At 39.4% G+C, this 12,118-nt stretch overlaps 1 protein-coding gene and 1 long non-coding RNA gene across 2 annotated transcripts in view; one reads left to right on the top strand and one right to left on the bottom strand.

The window, feature by feature from the left end:
• LOC114642656 (cleavage and polyadenylation specificity factor subunit 7-like) overlaps window positions 1–12,118 on the bottom strand; it is a 209,011-nt gene that overhangs the window by 32,277 nt on the left and 164,616 nt on the right. The window lies entirely within an intron of this gene.
• Window positions 7,150–12,118, top strand: part of LOC127526507 (uncharacterized) — a 107,729-nt gene continuing 102,760 nt past the window's right edge. Inside the window, exon 1 of the long non-coding RNA XR_007934009.1 lies at window positions 7,150–7,342. This is a non-coding gene — a long non-coding RNA (uncharacterized LOC127526507). The remainder of the gene's footprint in view (window positions 7,343–12,118) is intronic.

Genomic DNA, 12,118 nt, shown 5'->3' with positions numbered 1-12,118 from the left:
GGTCCTCTGACATACGAAGAGACAGAGCACGTCCAAAACAAAACAAACCCCACCCCGCAGCGGCGTTAGAGAATTAAAACACAGAGATATCTATTGCAGCTGAATTCTTAATACTATCTGCCAAAAATATAATCATTAACAGTCTTTAAGCTTAAAATAATCTTAAGCACTTAAGATATTAAGATTAAAAAAAAAAAAAAAGAATCAGCCCTGGGAATGATTTTAAAAAGTAGTCTAGGATAAACATGGTAATTCCTACTGTAATAGTATAATGTAATAGTAGTAATAGCAATAAACCAAGGGTATGATGTTAAACAGTCTACTTTAAGGTAGTGTTAAAAAAAGAAAAAAAAAAAAGAAAAACAAATCCTACTTTAATTACTTCCACACTTTCACACTCACATCTATAACTCTAATTAAAACATAAACATATAATATCCAGATAGAGAAAAGGATGTATAATTATAATACCAGTCTCTTTAAATATGGATCCAGAGAGCAGATGATAGGTCCTTCCCATGCCTTGACAGAATACGGCTCCTTATTAACTTTCAAAAGAGTGTCAGAAACAGCTTCTTTAATTCCTTTTCAGCTTCTTCTTTGCTTGAAAAAATATAATATTGATCTTGAACTTCCACTTTCAGTTTGGCGGGATACAAGAGGCTGTATTTGATATCGGATTTCCGTAGCAACTTTTTAATGTCAAATTAGGCTGCACGTTTTGCAGCTGTTGATGGTGAGAAGTCGGGGAAAATACGAAGAAGATTATTTTCAAATATAATCTCTTGCTTGTGTCTGAGAAGTGCCATCACATCAAGCTTACATTGTAGTCGCTCGAAGCGGACAATAAAAGACCTAGGTTTAAAGGTGCTTGGTCAGTTTGTGCGATAAGCCGCTGCTATCTCAATGTCGAGTTTAAAGTCATCTCCAATTATTTTAGACAGTAATTCTACTGCAAATTTCATAGGGCTTGAGCTTTCTCGTTTCTCAGGTATACCCTCAATTCTTACATTGTTTCTTCTGCACCCATCTTCCAGGGCCGCGAGACTGTCTCCAAGTTTTTTGCATTCGGAATTCGCAGCTGTGGCTTTTTCATCGGCGTTAGACACTAATTGTTCCGCTGTTTCAACTCGAGCCGTGAATGCCTACTTAATGTCATCCAGCTGATCTGTAACATCATTAATCTGGTCGGCAAGCATTTTCAGTTTGGACCTAGTTTCTTCTATGTGTTCCTCTAATTTCTCCAACATGCCTTTAAAGTTCATGTCAAAACGTTTAAATAGACGCGTTTCCTTATCTTTGTTATCCTTCTTAAGCTCGTTCTTAAGCTCAATGTTCACCTTCTTAAGATCATTCTTGTTATCTTTCTTAAGCTCATTTATGGCCGTAGCCATGGCGGCAGCCAGTGTAGCGATCACCTCTTTCAGTTCGGACTGTTCGTTTCGGATTTCGTGCTCCGCGAGTGGAAGTGCAGCTCCTGTTACAGCAGGTGCTGCGGGCTCGCGATGAGTAGATGAGAGCACATCCTACAGGGCCTTTTCTAGTCTCGAATGATCCTCAGAAATCGGTGATCCATCGCGACCTGTATCACTTGCACCTTCGCTCCCATTTTCACTCTCGACTGGTGACGATACAATGGAGCGGGGTCCCAGGAAATCTGCGCATTCGTCTGCCTGTTCCAGGTCAGTCTCCGAGAGGCCATAGCCAGCACTCGAGCCAGATGTCTGTCCAGACTTTGATGCAGCTTTAAGTTTCTTTTCCGGTTCTTTCTGACTATTCTTCTTGTTACTCATGCTTGTATATTGTAGTAGACGTTCCTTGGTTGGGTTAAATAGAGGATACCTCTAAATAATATGAAATAGGTGGGAAAATAAAGCTGCTGCTAGCGGAGCTCTGCTTCAGACGTCCATCTCCTATAAACGGACGAGACCAACTTTAATTCTTCATTATTTTAAACACATGCATTTCATGTGTGTTCCGTGCCTACAACAATCTATGTAAACACATCGTTACAACAGAAACTTTTTCATGTTTTAGTATTAATTGACAAAATGTAGACATGAAGCGTATAATGTGTGAAGCCCGATGTCCAAACATCAAATAAACACTTTCAAAAAAGGTACAAGTATAACAAAACAAGTGAACTTTTATTCAAGAACTAGTCATTTAGCCCGTTACAGTAACGAGCGCTAGAACAGTAGTGCATAAACATTAGTAGGAACAGTCTATATTAAATGGCAAGGGACTTTGATCTCATTCTTTTTGTTGGTCGTATTTTTCTTTCTTTCAGCCTTTCTTTTGTTGATGTTTACTTGCTGAGCTGACCGTTCTTCGTGGGCTGCCGCCGTGTATTGTGTGTCTTTAATTTTCTATGACAGTAATACTGTCTTGTACGTCCGCTGGCTTGAACGTCCGTAATATACTTTTAATTTTCTCTGACAGTAATACTGGCTTGTATGTGGTTGTAATATGCGTCACTGTATTGTGTACCTTTAATTTCCTCTCGCAGTAATACTGGTTTGTATTTCCGTAAAATGCCTCTAACTTTCTCTGACAGTAATATCGCGAATCACACCGTGCCCCGCGCATGCGCACTACACCAGAAGCCCCGCGTATGCGTACTTCACTAGAAGACACACACACACGGACACCTGGACGCACAAAAGGATTTTATTAAAGAGGATATAACTGCAGAAAAAGAACTCGCGTTAGGGTGCGACATTGACATGTAATATGACTGCTTTGGTGGTGCAGCGGTAAAAATTGCTGATTGGTAATCAAAAGGTCACAAGTTCATTCTGAGAAATGACCTGCTCTTATTCTTACTATTTAGAATAAAAGCATACATTTGATTTGAGTCTGTAACAGCCAGTGTAAATTTATGGTACAGTAATCCCTCCTCCATCGCGGGGGTTGCGTTCCAGACCCACCCGCAAAATAAGAAAATCCGCGAAGTAGAAACCATATGTTTATATGGTTATTTTTATATTGTCATGCTTGGGTCACAGATTTGCGCAGAAACACAGGAGGTTGTAGAGAGACAGGAACGTTATTCAAACACTGCAAACAAACATTTGTCTCTTTTTCAAAAGTTTAAACTGTGCTCCATGACAAGACAGAGATGACAGTTCCGTCTCACAATTAAAAGAATGCAAACATATCATCCTTTTCAAAGGAGTGCGCGTCAGGAGCAGATGTCAGAGAGATCGAGAAAAGCAAACAAATCAATACGCTGTTTGGCTTTTAAGTATGCAAAGCACCGCGGCACAAAGCTGTTGAAGGCGGCAGCTCACACCCCCTCCATCAGGAGCAGGGAGAGAGAGAGAGAGAGAGAGAGAAATCAATACGTGCCCTTTGAGCTTTTAAGTATGCGAAGCACTGTGCAGCATGTCGCTTCACGAAGCAGCTGCACACAGAAGGTAGCAACGTGAAGATAATCTTTCAGCATTTTTAGACAAGTATCCGTATCGTCTAGGTGTGCGAACAGCCCCCCTGCTCACACCCCCTACGTCAGGATCAGAGAGAGTCAGCGCAAGAGAGAGAGAGAGAGAGAGAGAAAAGTAAGCTGGGTAGCTTCTCAGCCATCTGCCAATAGCGTCCCTTGTATGAAATCAACTGGGTAAACCAACTGAGGAAGCATGTACCAGAAATTAAAAGACCCATTGTCCACAGAAATCCGCGAACCAGCAAAAAATCTGCAATATATATTTAAATATGCTTACATATAAAATCCACGATGGAGTGAAGCCGCGAAAGGCGAAGCGCGATATAGCGAGGGATTACTGTACTTGTAAAGGTAAGATTTGCTTTTTTTTTTAATTCAGTTTATTCTCCCAGTCATGTTCACTTATAATGCTATTTGTGGCATAGCCCTACGGAATCGTATTAGGGCCACAGTTAGATTAGATTTTCTCAAACCCTGTCATAAGTTAATGTAGCACATTAAATGCTTTGTGTTAAGTGTTCCCCGACCCAGTTGTTAATTGCTACGCGCTTCTGAAACTGACTTTCTCTGCACTAAGAGAAGGCACAGGCAGCAATCGCTGTACAGAATACATTCACTTCATGATATTCCTGCTCTCTGAAAATGTAGAATGCTAAGATAAATTTTCATGATGAAATGCATTAAAGCAGGTATTAAACATGCACAGTAGTGTTGCTTCCTCGCAGTAAGGGGTCCCCAGGTGTACGTTCAGTGTAGAGAACTTTATGGCAAGTGTGACGAGGCTCCAAAAACTGGATGTATAAATGGGTATCACACAGGTTTAACATAAATACTGTGTAAATATTGGGTTCGTGATCTGGTGGTCGGAGACATGAACACAGAATTCAATGGATGTTCTTCTGAGTGGGCTTTCTTTACTGCATGCGTGCTGTATCTGTCTGACGTACCAAACCCCCAGTTCCTATCTTTCCTTTTTCTTTCTCCACATAACCAATCGCCACACGATAAACGTTTTTGTGAAATTAAAACTAGTTATAAACTCAGACCACGGAGTGTTCAGAACTTTAAAAAAAATCTTTGTTATACATGTTTAATTATGCCATCCATTTAGGGTTGCACCCATCCCAGCAAGCAAGAGCAAATCCTGAACAGGGTGCCAGCACATCACAGGGTGAATACGAGCAATACATACACTAGCAGGGTCAATATAGCAGAACAAAACCACACATCCTACATGACTTTGAAAAAAACTGAAGCACACCGAGTAAACCCACCAAAAAAACTTGCAAATCCAAGGCAGGGAACACCCGGTACCCCCTTGCTGCTTTTAATGCATTTCATCATGAAAATGATACCAAGTATTTATCATAGCATTCTAAATGTTCAGGGAGCAGGAATATCATGAAATTAATGTATTCTGTGTGGTGATCGCTGCCTGTGCCTCCTCTTAATGCAAGAGGAAGTCAGTTTAAGAAGCACATAGCTATTAACATGGCTTGGGAAACACTTAACACGGAGCATTTAATGTGCTACATAACTTATGACGGGATTTGAGAAAATATAGTAAATTAAATATTCATTTTAAGATGAAGTTTAGTTTACGATGTTCTACTTTAATGACAAATTATGAGAATAAAGTCAACATGTCAACTTTAATCTTGACATAAACGGCGAGTATCAAGTAGAAATGTCGAGAATAAAGTCAGTATGTCATCACACTATTACGCAGTACACAGGTACATTACACTGTACTGAAAAAAAATAAAACAAGTACAACTTGGCTTGCAGTATTATCCAGTAGTATCCATCCATCCATCCATCCATTGTCTCCCGCTTATCCGAGGTCGGGTCGCGGGGGCAGCAGCTTGAGCAGAGATGCCCAGACTTCCCTCTCCCCGGCCACTTCTTCTAGAATCCCAAGGCATTCCCAGGCCAGTCGAGAGACATAGTCCCTCCAACGTGTACTGGGTCTTCCCCGGGGGCCTCCTCCCGGTTAGACGTGCCCGGAACACCTCACCAGGGAGGCGTCCAGGAGGCATCCTGATCAGATGCCCGAGCCACCTCATCTGACTCCTCTCCAGTAGTATAGAAACATTATTCACAGATTTGAACATAATGGTCCACATCCGACCTTTTAAAACCAAAGTATCTCCAGGCAACGGACATGACTCCTTTTTTTTGTAAAAAGATCTTCTATATCAACAGGTTCAACTTTATCGTCTGCTACAGCTTCAGTTTCGGAATGTTCTCTGTCCATTTTCACCGTCCAATACCTACATTACCGCATGTACTCCGTTGCATGCCTATTGAGCAGTGTAGCAGTGAAAAAGAGCCCCCACGCAACACCTCCACTAACGCATGTACTCCGTTGTATCTGTTTAGCGGTGTAGCAGTGTAATAGCTTCCTGCTGCCCCACGTTCCAAACGTTGTTTAAGCAATTTAAACCGGTGTTGCGGTATAAGAAAAATCCACATCATAACAAAAAAAAAAAAAAACGGTTTTCGGTATGAACCGGTATACCACCCAGCACTACCTCTTCGACAGTTACACTTGAATGGACAGAACTCGATAGTATCCTACAAATGTTATATGAACTTAAAGTTAAAGTGGAAAGACAGGAACAATCCACAACTAGCGCAAAAACTGACACTCAGAGCTCCTGAAATGATATACTAGACGTGTTAGCGTGGAATCAAGTCAAATATCAGAAAATCAAGCTGAATGTCAAAAAAATCAAGCCGAATGTCAGAGAGCAATCAATGAAATGGCTAAATCGTTAACCCAACAAAAGATAGCTACTGCTCCAACTCCTCCTGCACCGCATGGTGAAGTATCACAAAGACAGGTCCCTTTATTTTCAGGTGACCCACTGGCTTATGCAAACTTTGTCAGAGCCTTTGATCACACTGTAGGTGATGTATTAGTAGACCCACAAGATAAATTAGATTACCTGATTCAATACACCAGAGGTTCTCCTCAAGAAATGATTAAAGGTTGTTTACGAATGTTACCAGAAGCAGGCTACTTATAAGCCAGAAGGTTGCTTGAAAGATACTATTGCAATGAGTGATTCGTAGCGGACGCATATCTCGATAAAGCATTGAAATGGCCTAAGATAAAGCAAAATGATGGGGAGGCTCTGAGAGATTAAGCTAACTTCCTCTGAACCTGCATGAACACTATGAATGACTCGGGGAATGGTGGAGAATTCAATAAGTCATAATGTGCGTGCTGTACTTAAGAAACTTCCATTTTCCTTGAGAAACGAATGGATGAGGTATGCTTACGAGCTTCAAGAAAATAAACAGAGACCTGGCACACCCGAACTGATTAACTTCTTGTGTCGCAAAGCTTAAATTCTGTTACACACTGTTCACAGTGTCGTTTCACAAGGCTACACTTGTGCAGAGAAAAAAGGAAAGATCGACAAGGGTGGGTTTCCGCTAAAGAGTGGCCAGAGATCAGGAAGCATTTTCACTACAAGTATTTCTGATGCTGCTGAAAAGTGGACTCAAGAAATCTCTGTGAAAAAGACTGTTAATGATACATGTGCATTTAAAAAGTCTTGTGTATTCTGCAATGGCCAGCATACCCTTGCTGAATGTAGTAAAATCAAAGAACTGTCACATAAAGAAAGAATCGACTTTTTAAAATCTAAAGGTTTATGTTTTCGCTGTCTCAAAAACGGACACCTTGGTAAGAACTATAAAGAAAGAATGAAATGTCAGACATGTTCTTTTCAGTACCCAAACATCCTGCACGTCAAAAAAAACAGTGGAGCAACATCTAAAGCTACAGCCAGTGTGGCAACATCTACTGAAAAGGAAACCGAGACTGGAACTTGTGCCTTTACTGGGGCCGGAGAAAAATGCGCACTGCAAGTAGTTCCTGTTAAGGTAAAATCTAACAAGAGTGAAAGGTATGTAGAAACATATGCCTTTATAGACCTCGGCAGTACAGTAACAATTTGCACCGGATGGGAGAAGAACACAAGTATTCCTCAAAATTATGAGCAAATATGATGATGATTCAAAAATGCTAACCCAATGTTCTGTCTTATCAGATTTACAAGTCTGTGGTCTCAATCATGATGAATATATTGACTTGCCAAAGGTCTTTACTCAGGTCTCCATTCCAGTGAACAGAGAAAGTATTCCACTACAAGAAGATATCGATAAGTGGGCATATCTTAAAGAGGTACGTCTATCTCATATTGACTCTGAAGTTGATCTTTTAATAGGAATCAACTACCCAGAAATCTTCAAAAAGTCGCGAATCATACCTAGCCAAGGAGGTGGACCTCATGCTATGAAGACTGCACTTGGATGGGTGGTTAGTGGACCATACAAAGAGAGAGATGACCTCGCAAAACAAAGCAGTAAGCTGCCCAAACATTCAATCAATCGTGTGTCAATAACAGAAATTGAAGATATGTTGCTGCAACAGTGTAACACAGATTTTCCAGAGCACAGTTGTGAAGAAAAACAGGAAATGTTGCAGGAAGACATCAAGTTCATCTGTATAGCCTCAGAATCTGTGAGACTGATAGGTGGCCACTATTGTTTAAATTTGCCTTTGAAACACTTAAAATGCTGAATAACCGCTGTATTGCTGAACAGCGTGCTATTGGACTCAAAAGAAAATTGAACAAAAATTAATGTTTCCACGAAGACTATAAAGCCTTCATGAAAGACATTATTGACAAGGGTTACGCTGTCAAGGTACCCAAAGAAAGCCTGAATTGCAATGAAGGCAGGGTGTGGTACATCCCACATCACGGTGTGTATCATCCAAAGAAAATTAAGATTTGTGTGGTCTTTGATTGCACTGCCACCTACCAAGGGATTTAACTTAATGAACAATTATTAAAAGGCCCTGACCTAACAAAAACACTCATTGGCGTCCATACAAAATTCAGAAAGGAGCCAGTAGCCTCAATGGCAGACATTAAGTCAATGTTCTACCAAGTTAAAGTACCAGATAAAGACACTGATCTTTTACGTTTTTTATGGTGGCCTGAAGGTAATCTAAGTAAAGACCTGGAAGAATTCAAAATGACAGTACATTTTTTTGGTGCTACTCCTTCACCCAGTTGTGCTTCTTATGCTTTGCGTAGAACAGCCAAAGATGCCAGAGATACATTTCCTGAGGAAGCAGTTAACACCATTCTCAATAACTTCTATGTGGATGATTGTCTAAAGTCGGTGGCAACAGAAGAACAAGCAATAAAGCTGGCAAAGGACCTCCAAGCTCTATGTCTCAAAGGCGGATTTCACTTGACTAAGTGGGTGAGTAACAACAGAGCAGTTTTATCGTCTATTCCCGAAGAAGACAGAGCCCATGAACAAAAGGACTTAGATCTGAGCCATAGTCTCCTTCCCACAGAGCGTTCCCTGGGCGTCCAGTGGTGCACAGAAACGGACAGTTTCGAATTTCAGATATTAATGTTTGCTTAATTTGAACAGAATATAAATTTCTTCCATAGTCATAGACAATGGTATAATCTTTCCCCCTATAAGTTAGTAAGAGCTAGAACCTTCTTGCTATAGCTGAGAAATTAGTGTGATAATTGAGTCAGTTGTGTTTAGAACAGGTCCCAGTCAACAAGGACTTGAAAGGCCCATTTTCAACTCAGAAATGGGGTAGGCATACAGTTTTCTGATCATCGTTTAGAAATGTTTCAGAAACGTTAAGTGATTAGTAACGATTTGAAATGCAACAAGATTTAAGCTTTGAACAGAACTTTTTTTTTGCTATGTTAATTTTCTTTTTTGTGTGAACTGTTTTACCTTGAATTTTAACTAAAACTTTTAAAAATGAAGATATTTTGTCTGTGGATTCATTTTGGCGTGTCAGGCATTTGCTGAATCCCATTTTTAAGTCAGAGCTGCTGAACTTTGACAATTTGGGAAAAACGCAGCCAAAATACAGTTCTGCCTTTGTCCAGAAACCGTTTCATAAGCTTTATGACCTTAGTCTCGGAAAGTCTTTCTCCTGGGCGATGAGAGGGATCTTTTCCTGAATAAGCAGTGGCAGATGTACTTTCTCAACATGTCTGTATCGATCAAACACAGGAAGCTCTGCAGTATACTTCGGACTTTACGCTGTAGCAAGATAAGTAAATAAATCACAGTAAATAATATTCAATCTGGCTTTTATATAAGTAACATGTAAATGTTTTTTGTTTTATACAAAGACCATCAGAAAACAATCACAAACAGATCTTTGCATGATACCTTGGCGAGCTCGGTATGCCCTGCTGTTTCACTGAAGGACATGCGTGTGTCAGATTCACTGGCAGGATGACGCCTGAACTCTTTCTGCATCCAAACAATGCCATCTTTCGCCTTTATGCCCGGTGAAGCTGCGTTGTTTTTATGTGTGACCGGACGTTTCTTGCAGGTAGGGCTTCTTTTCTCTTTTCTCCGATGTAGAACCCTCATCCTCATCCGAGTTCATCTCTGTTATAGCATGTCTTTATTTGAAAACTAGCAGTGTCAGATCGGGGGGGAGAGTGAATGTGACTGAGAGAACAAAACTGAATAATAATAATAATAATAAAAAAAAAAAAACTTTTACAAGCACCATAAATTTACAGACTCAAATTAGTCAAATGTACGTTTTAATCCTATAATAGTAACAATAAGAGCAGCTCACTACTCAAAACGGTAAATCTAGGAAGAGCCCAGAATCGAACCCACAACCTCTTGATTATGAGTCAGCAGTTTTTACCTCTGCACCACCCAAGCTGTCGTGTCAGCCTCGTACCCTAATCCAGTTTCTTTTTCTTCAGTTATATTCTTGAATAAAAGCACACCTGTATGTTGTACAGTACTTGTACCTTTTGTGAAAGTGTTTATTTGATATTTGGACTTCAGTCTTCACACATTATATACTACATGTCTACATTTTGTCAATTATTAATAAAATATGAAAAACATTTCTGTTTTAGTTATGTGTTCAACAATTCATGCCTTGCACTTCCAGTCATCCTACATTTACATTGATCGTTGCAGACACGGAACACACATGAAATGTATGTATTCCAAATGACGATACATTATTTACACTCTACAATTCCAGGCACCTCATACCCAGATAAACAGAATCTTCTGTGCAACTTGAGCTGCGTCGCTGGGGGGGTGGGGTGGGGTAATAGGATAGCAGGCTGCTTACTGCTTGTGCTGATCGACATTACAAAATATATTAGGGAGACTAAAAGACAGGTAGAGAGAGATATAGCAGATAAGGTAAAAGATGACCCAAAGAAATTCTATCAGTATTTCAGTAGTACAAATAACAGTCAAGGAGGAGGTGAAGTGCATCAGGAATAGTAAAGTGAATTAAAGAATGCAGACTGTGAAAAAGTGGATGCCCTAAACTCTCATTTTTCAGAGGTCTTCACAAGTGAAGTAGATAATCTCCCAGCGGTAAAAGGGGCTACTAAGGAGGTACTGAGTGATTTAGTAATTGTAGAGGGAGAAATACTGCTTAGATTAAATAGGCTGAAGTCAAAGAAACAATGACTAGGCTGATTCCAGGGATACAGGGGATGAATTATGAAAAAAGATTAAAAGACCTCAGCCTTTTTAATTTAACCAAATGATTCAAGAGGAGACATGATTGAAGTGTTTAAAATTATGAAGGAAATTAGTACAGTGGATCGAGACTTATGTTAAAATGAATTCATCAAGAACACAGGGATATTTTTGTACAAACAATAGAATGTTTTGCTTTACACAGAGAACCAGAGACACTTGGAATAAGCTACCAAGTAGGACATTAGAGAATTTTAAAACTAGACTTGATCTTTTTTGAAGAATTAAGCGGATAGGTCTGAAGGGTTTTGTTGGGCTGAATGGACTATTCTAATGTTCTAATAAACTGATAGTTTGTCTCATAAACTATATAGGAACATTTACTGACTTAACTGTAAGGGGCCTAACAAATTCCTGTTGAGCTGCAAGAGCATTACTCTAACTCACACTGTGGTTTGATGTTGCAATGAAAATCTCATGACAACATTATTCTTCTCATAACACGCAGAAATTGAAGTTTGAACATATAACTGACAAAAAAAATGTAATACTAGAGTGAATGCTTTAAACAAATGAAAACTGTTAACATAAAGTAACAAAAACAAATAAGAATCCATCTATTTTCTAAACCTGTTTCATCCTGAGAAGCGTCTCAGCAAGCACAGGGCAGGTGGAGGCAAATAGTCAAAATTCTCATTATTCAACTTGTTTAGTTTGAATTTGAAAGAATACAGTTTCTTATTACACTTTCAGATTGATCGTCAACAAAAGTCAGTAACTAGGAAAAGCAGGAATTGATCTACGACAGAAATGTTTTTCTCATGACGAACCGAATCTAAACCACCAGCAGTTCACCACAGTATAAATCTTCAAACTTCAAAGCTTCATGGTGCGAGTCCACAGCAGTCTAATTTGCAAAAATGGTGGGATTTACTCTTTTGACCGGTGGAGTGTAGTGGGTTCACTGAGCAGAGAAAGTGGGGGCTGACACAAAGATATCAGCTGATGGTCAGATACAGATATATATATATATATATATATATACACACATACAGATAGATATATATATATATATATATATATATATATATATTATATATATATATATATACACATACAGATATATATATATAT

The sequence above is a fragment of the Erpetoichthys calabaricus genome, chromosome 2 (genome assembly GCF_900747795.2).
Source record: "Erpetoichthys calabaricus chromosome 2, fErpCal1.3, whole genome shotgun sequence".
Lineage (NCBI taxonomy): Eukaryota > Metazoa > Chordata > Cladistia > Polypteriformes > Polypteridae > Erpetoichthys > Erpetoichthys calabaricus.
This window is presented reverse-complemented; position numbering and strand designations above follow the sequence as displayed.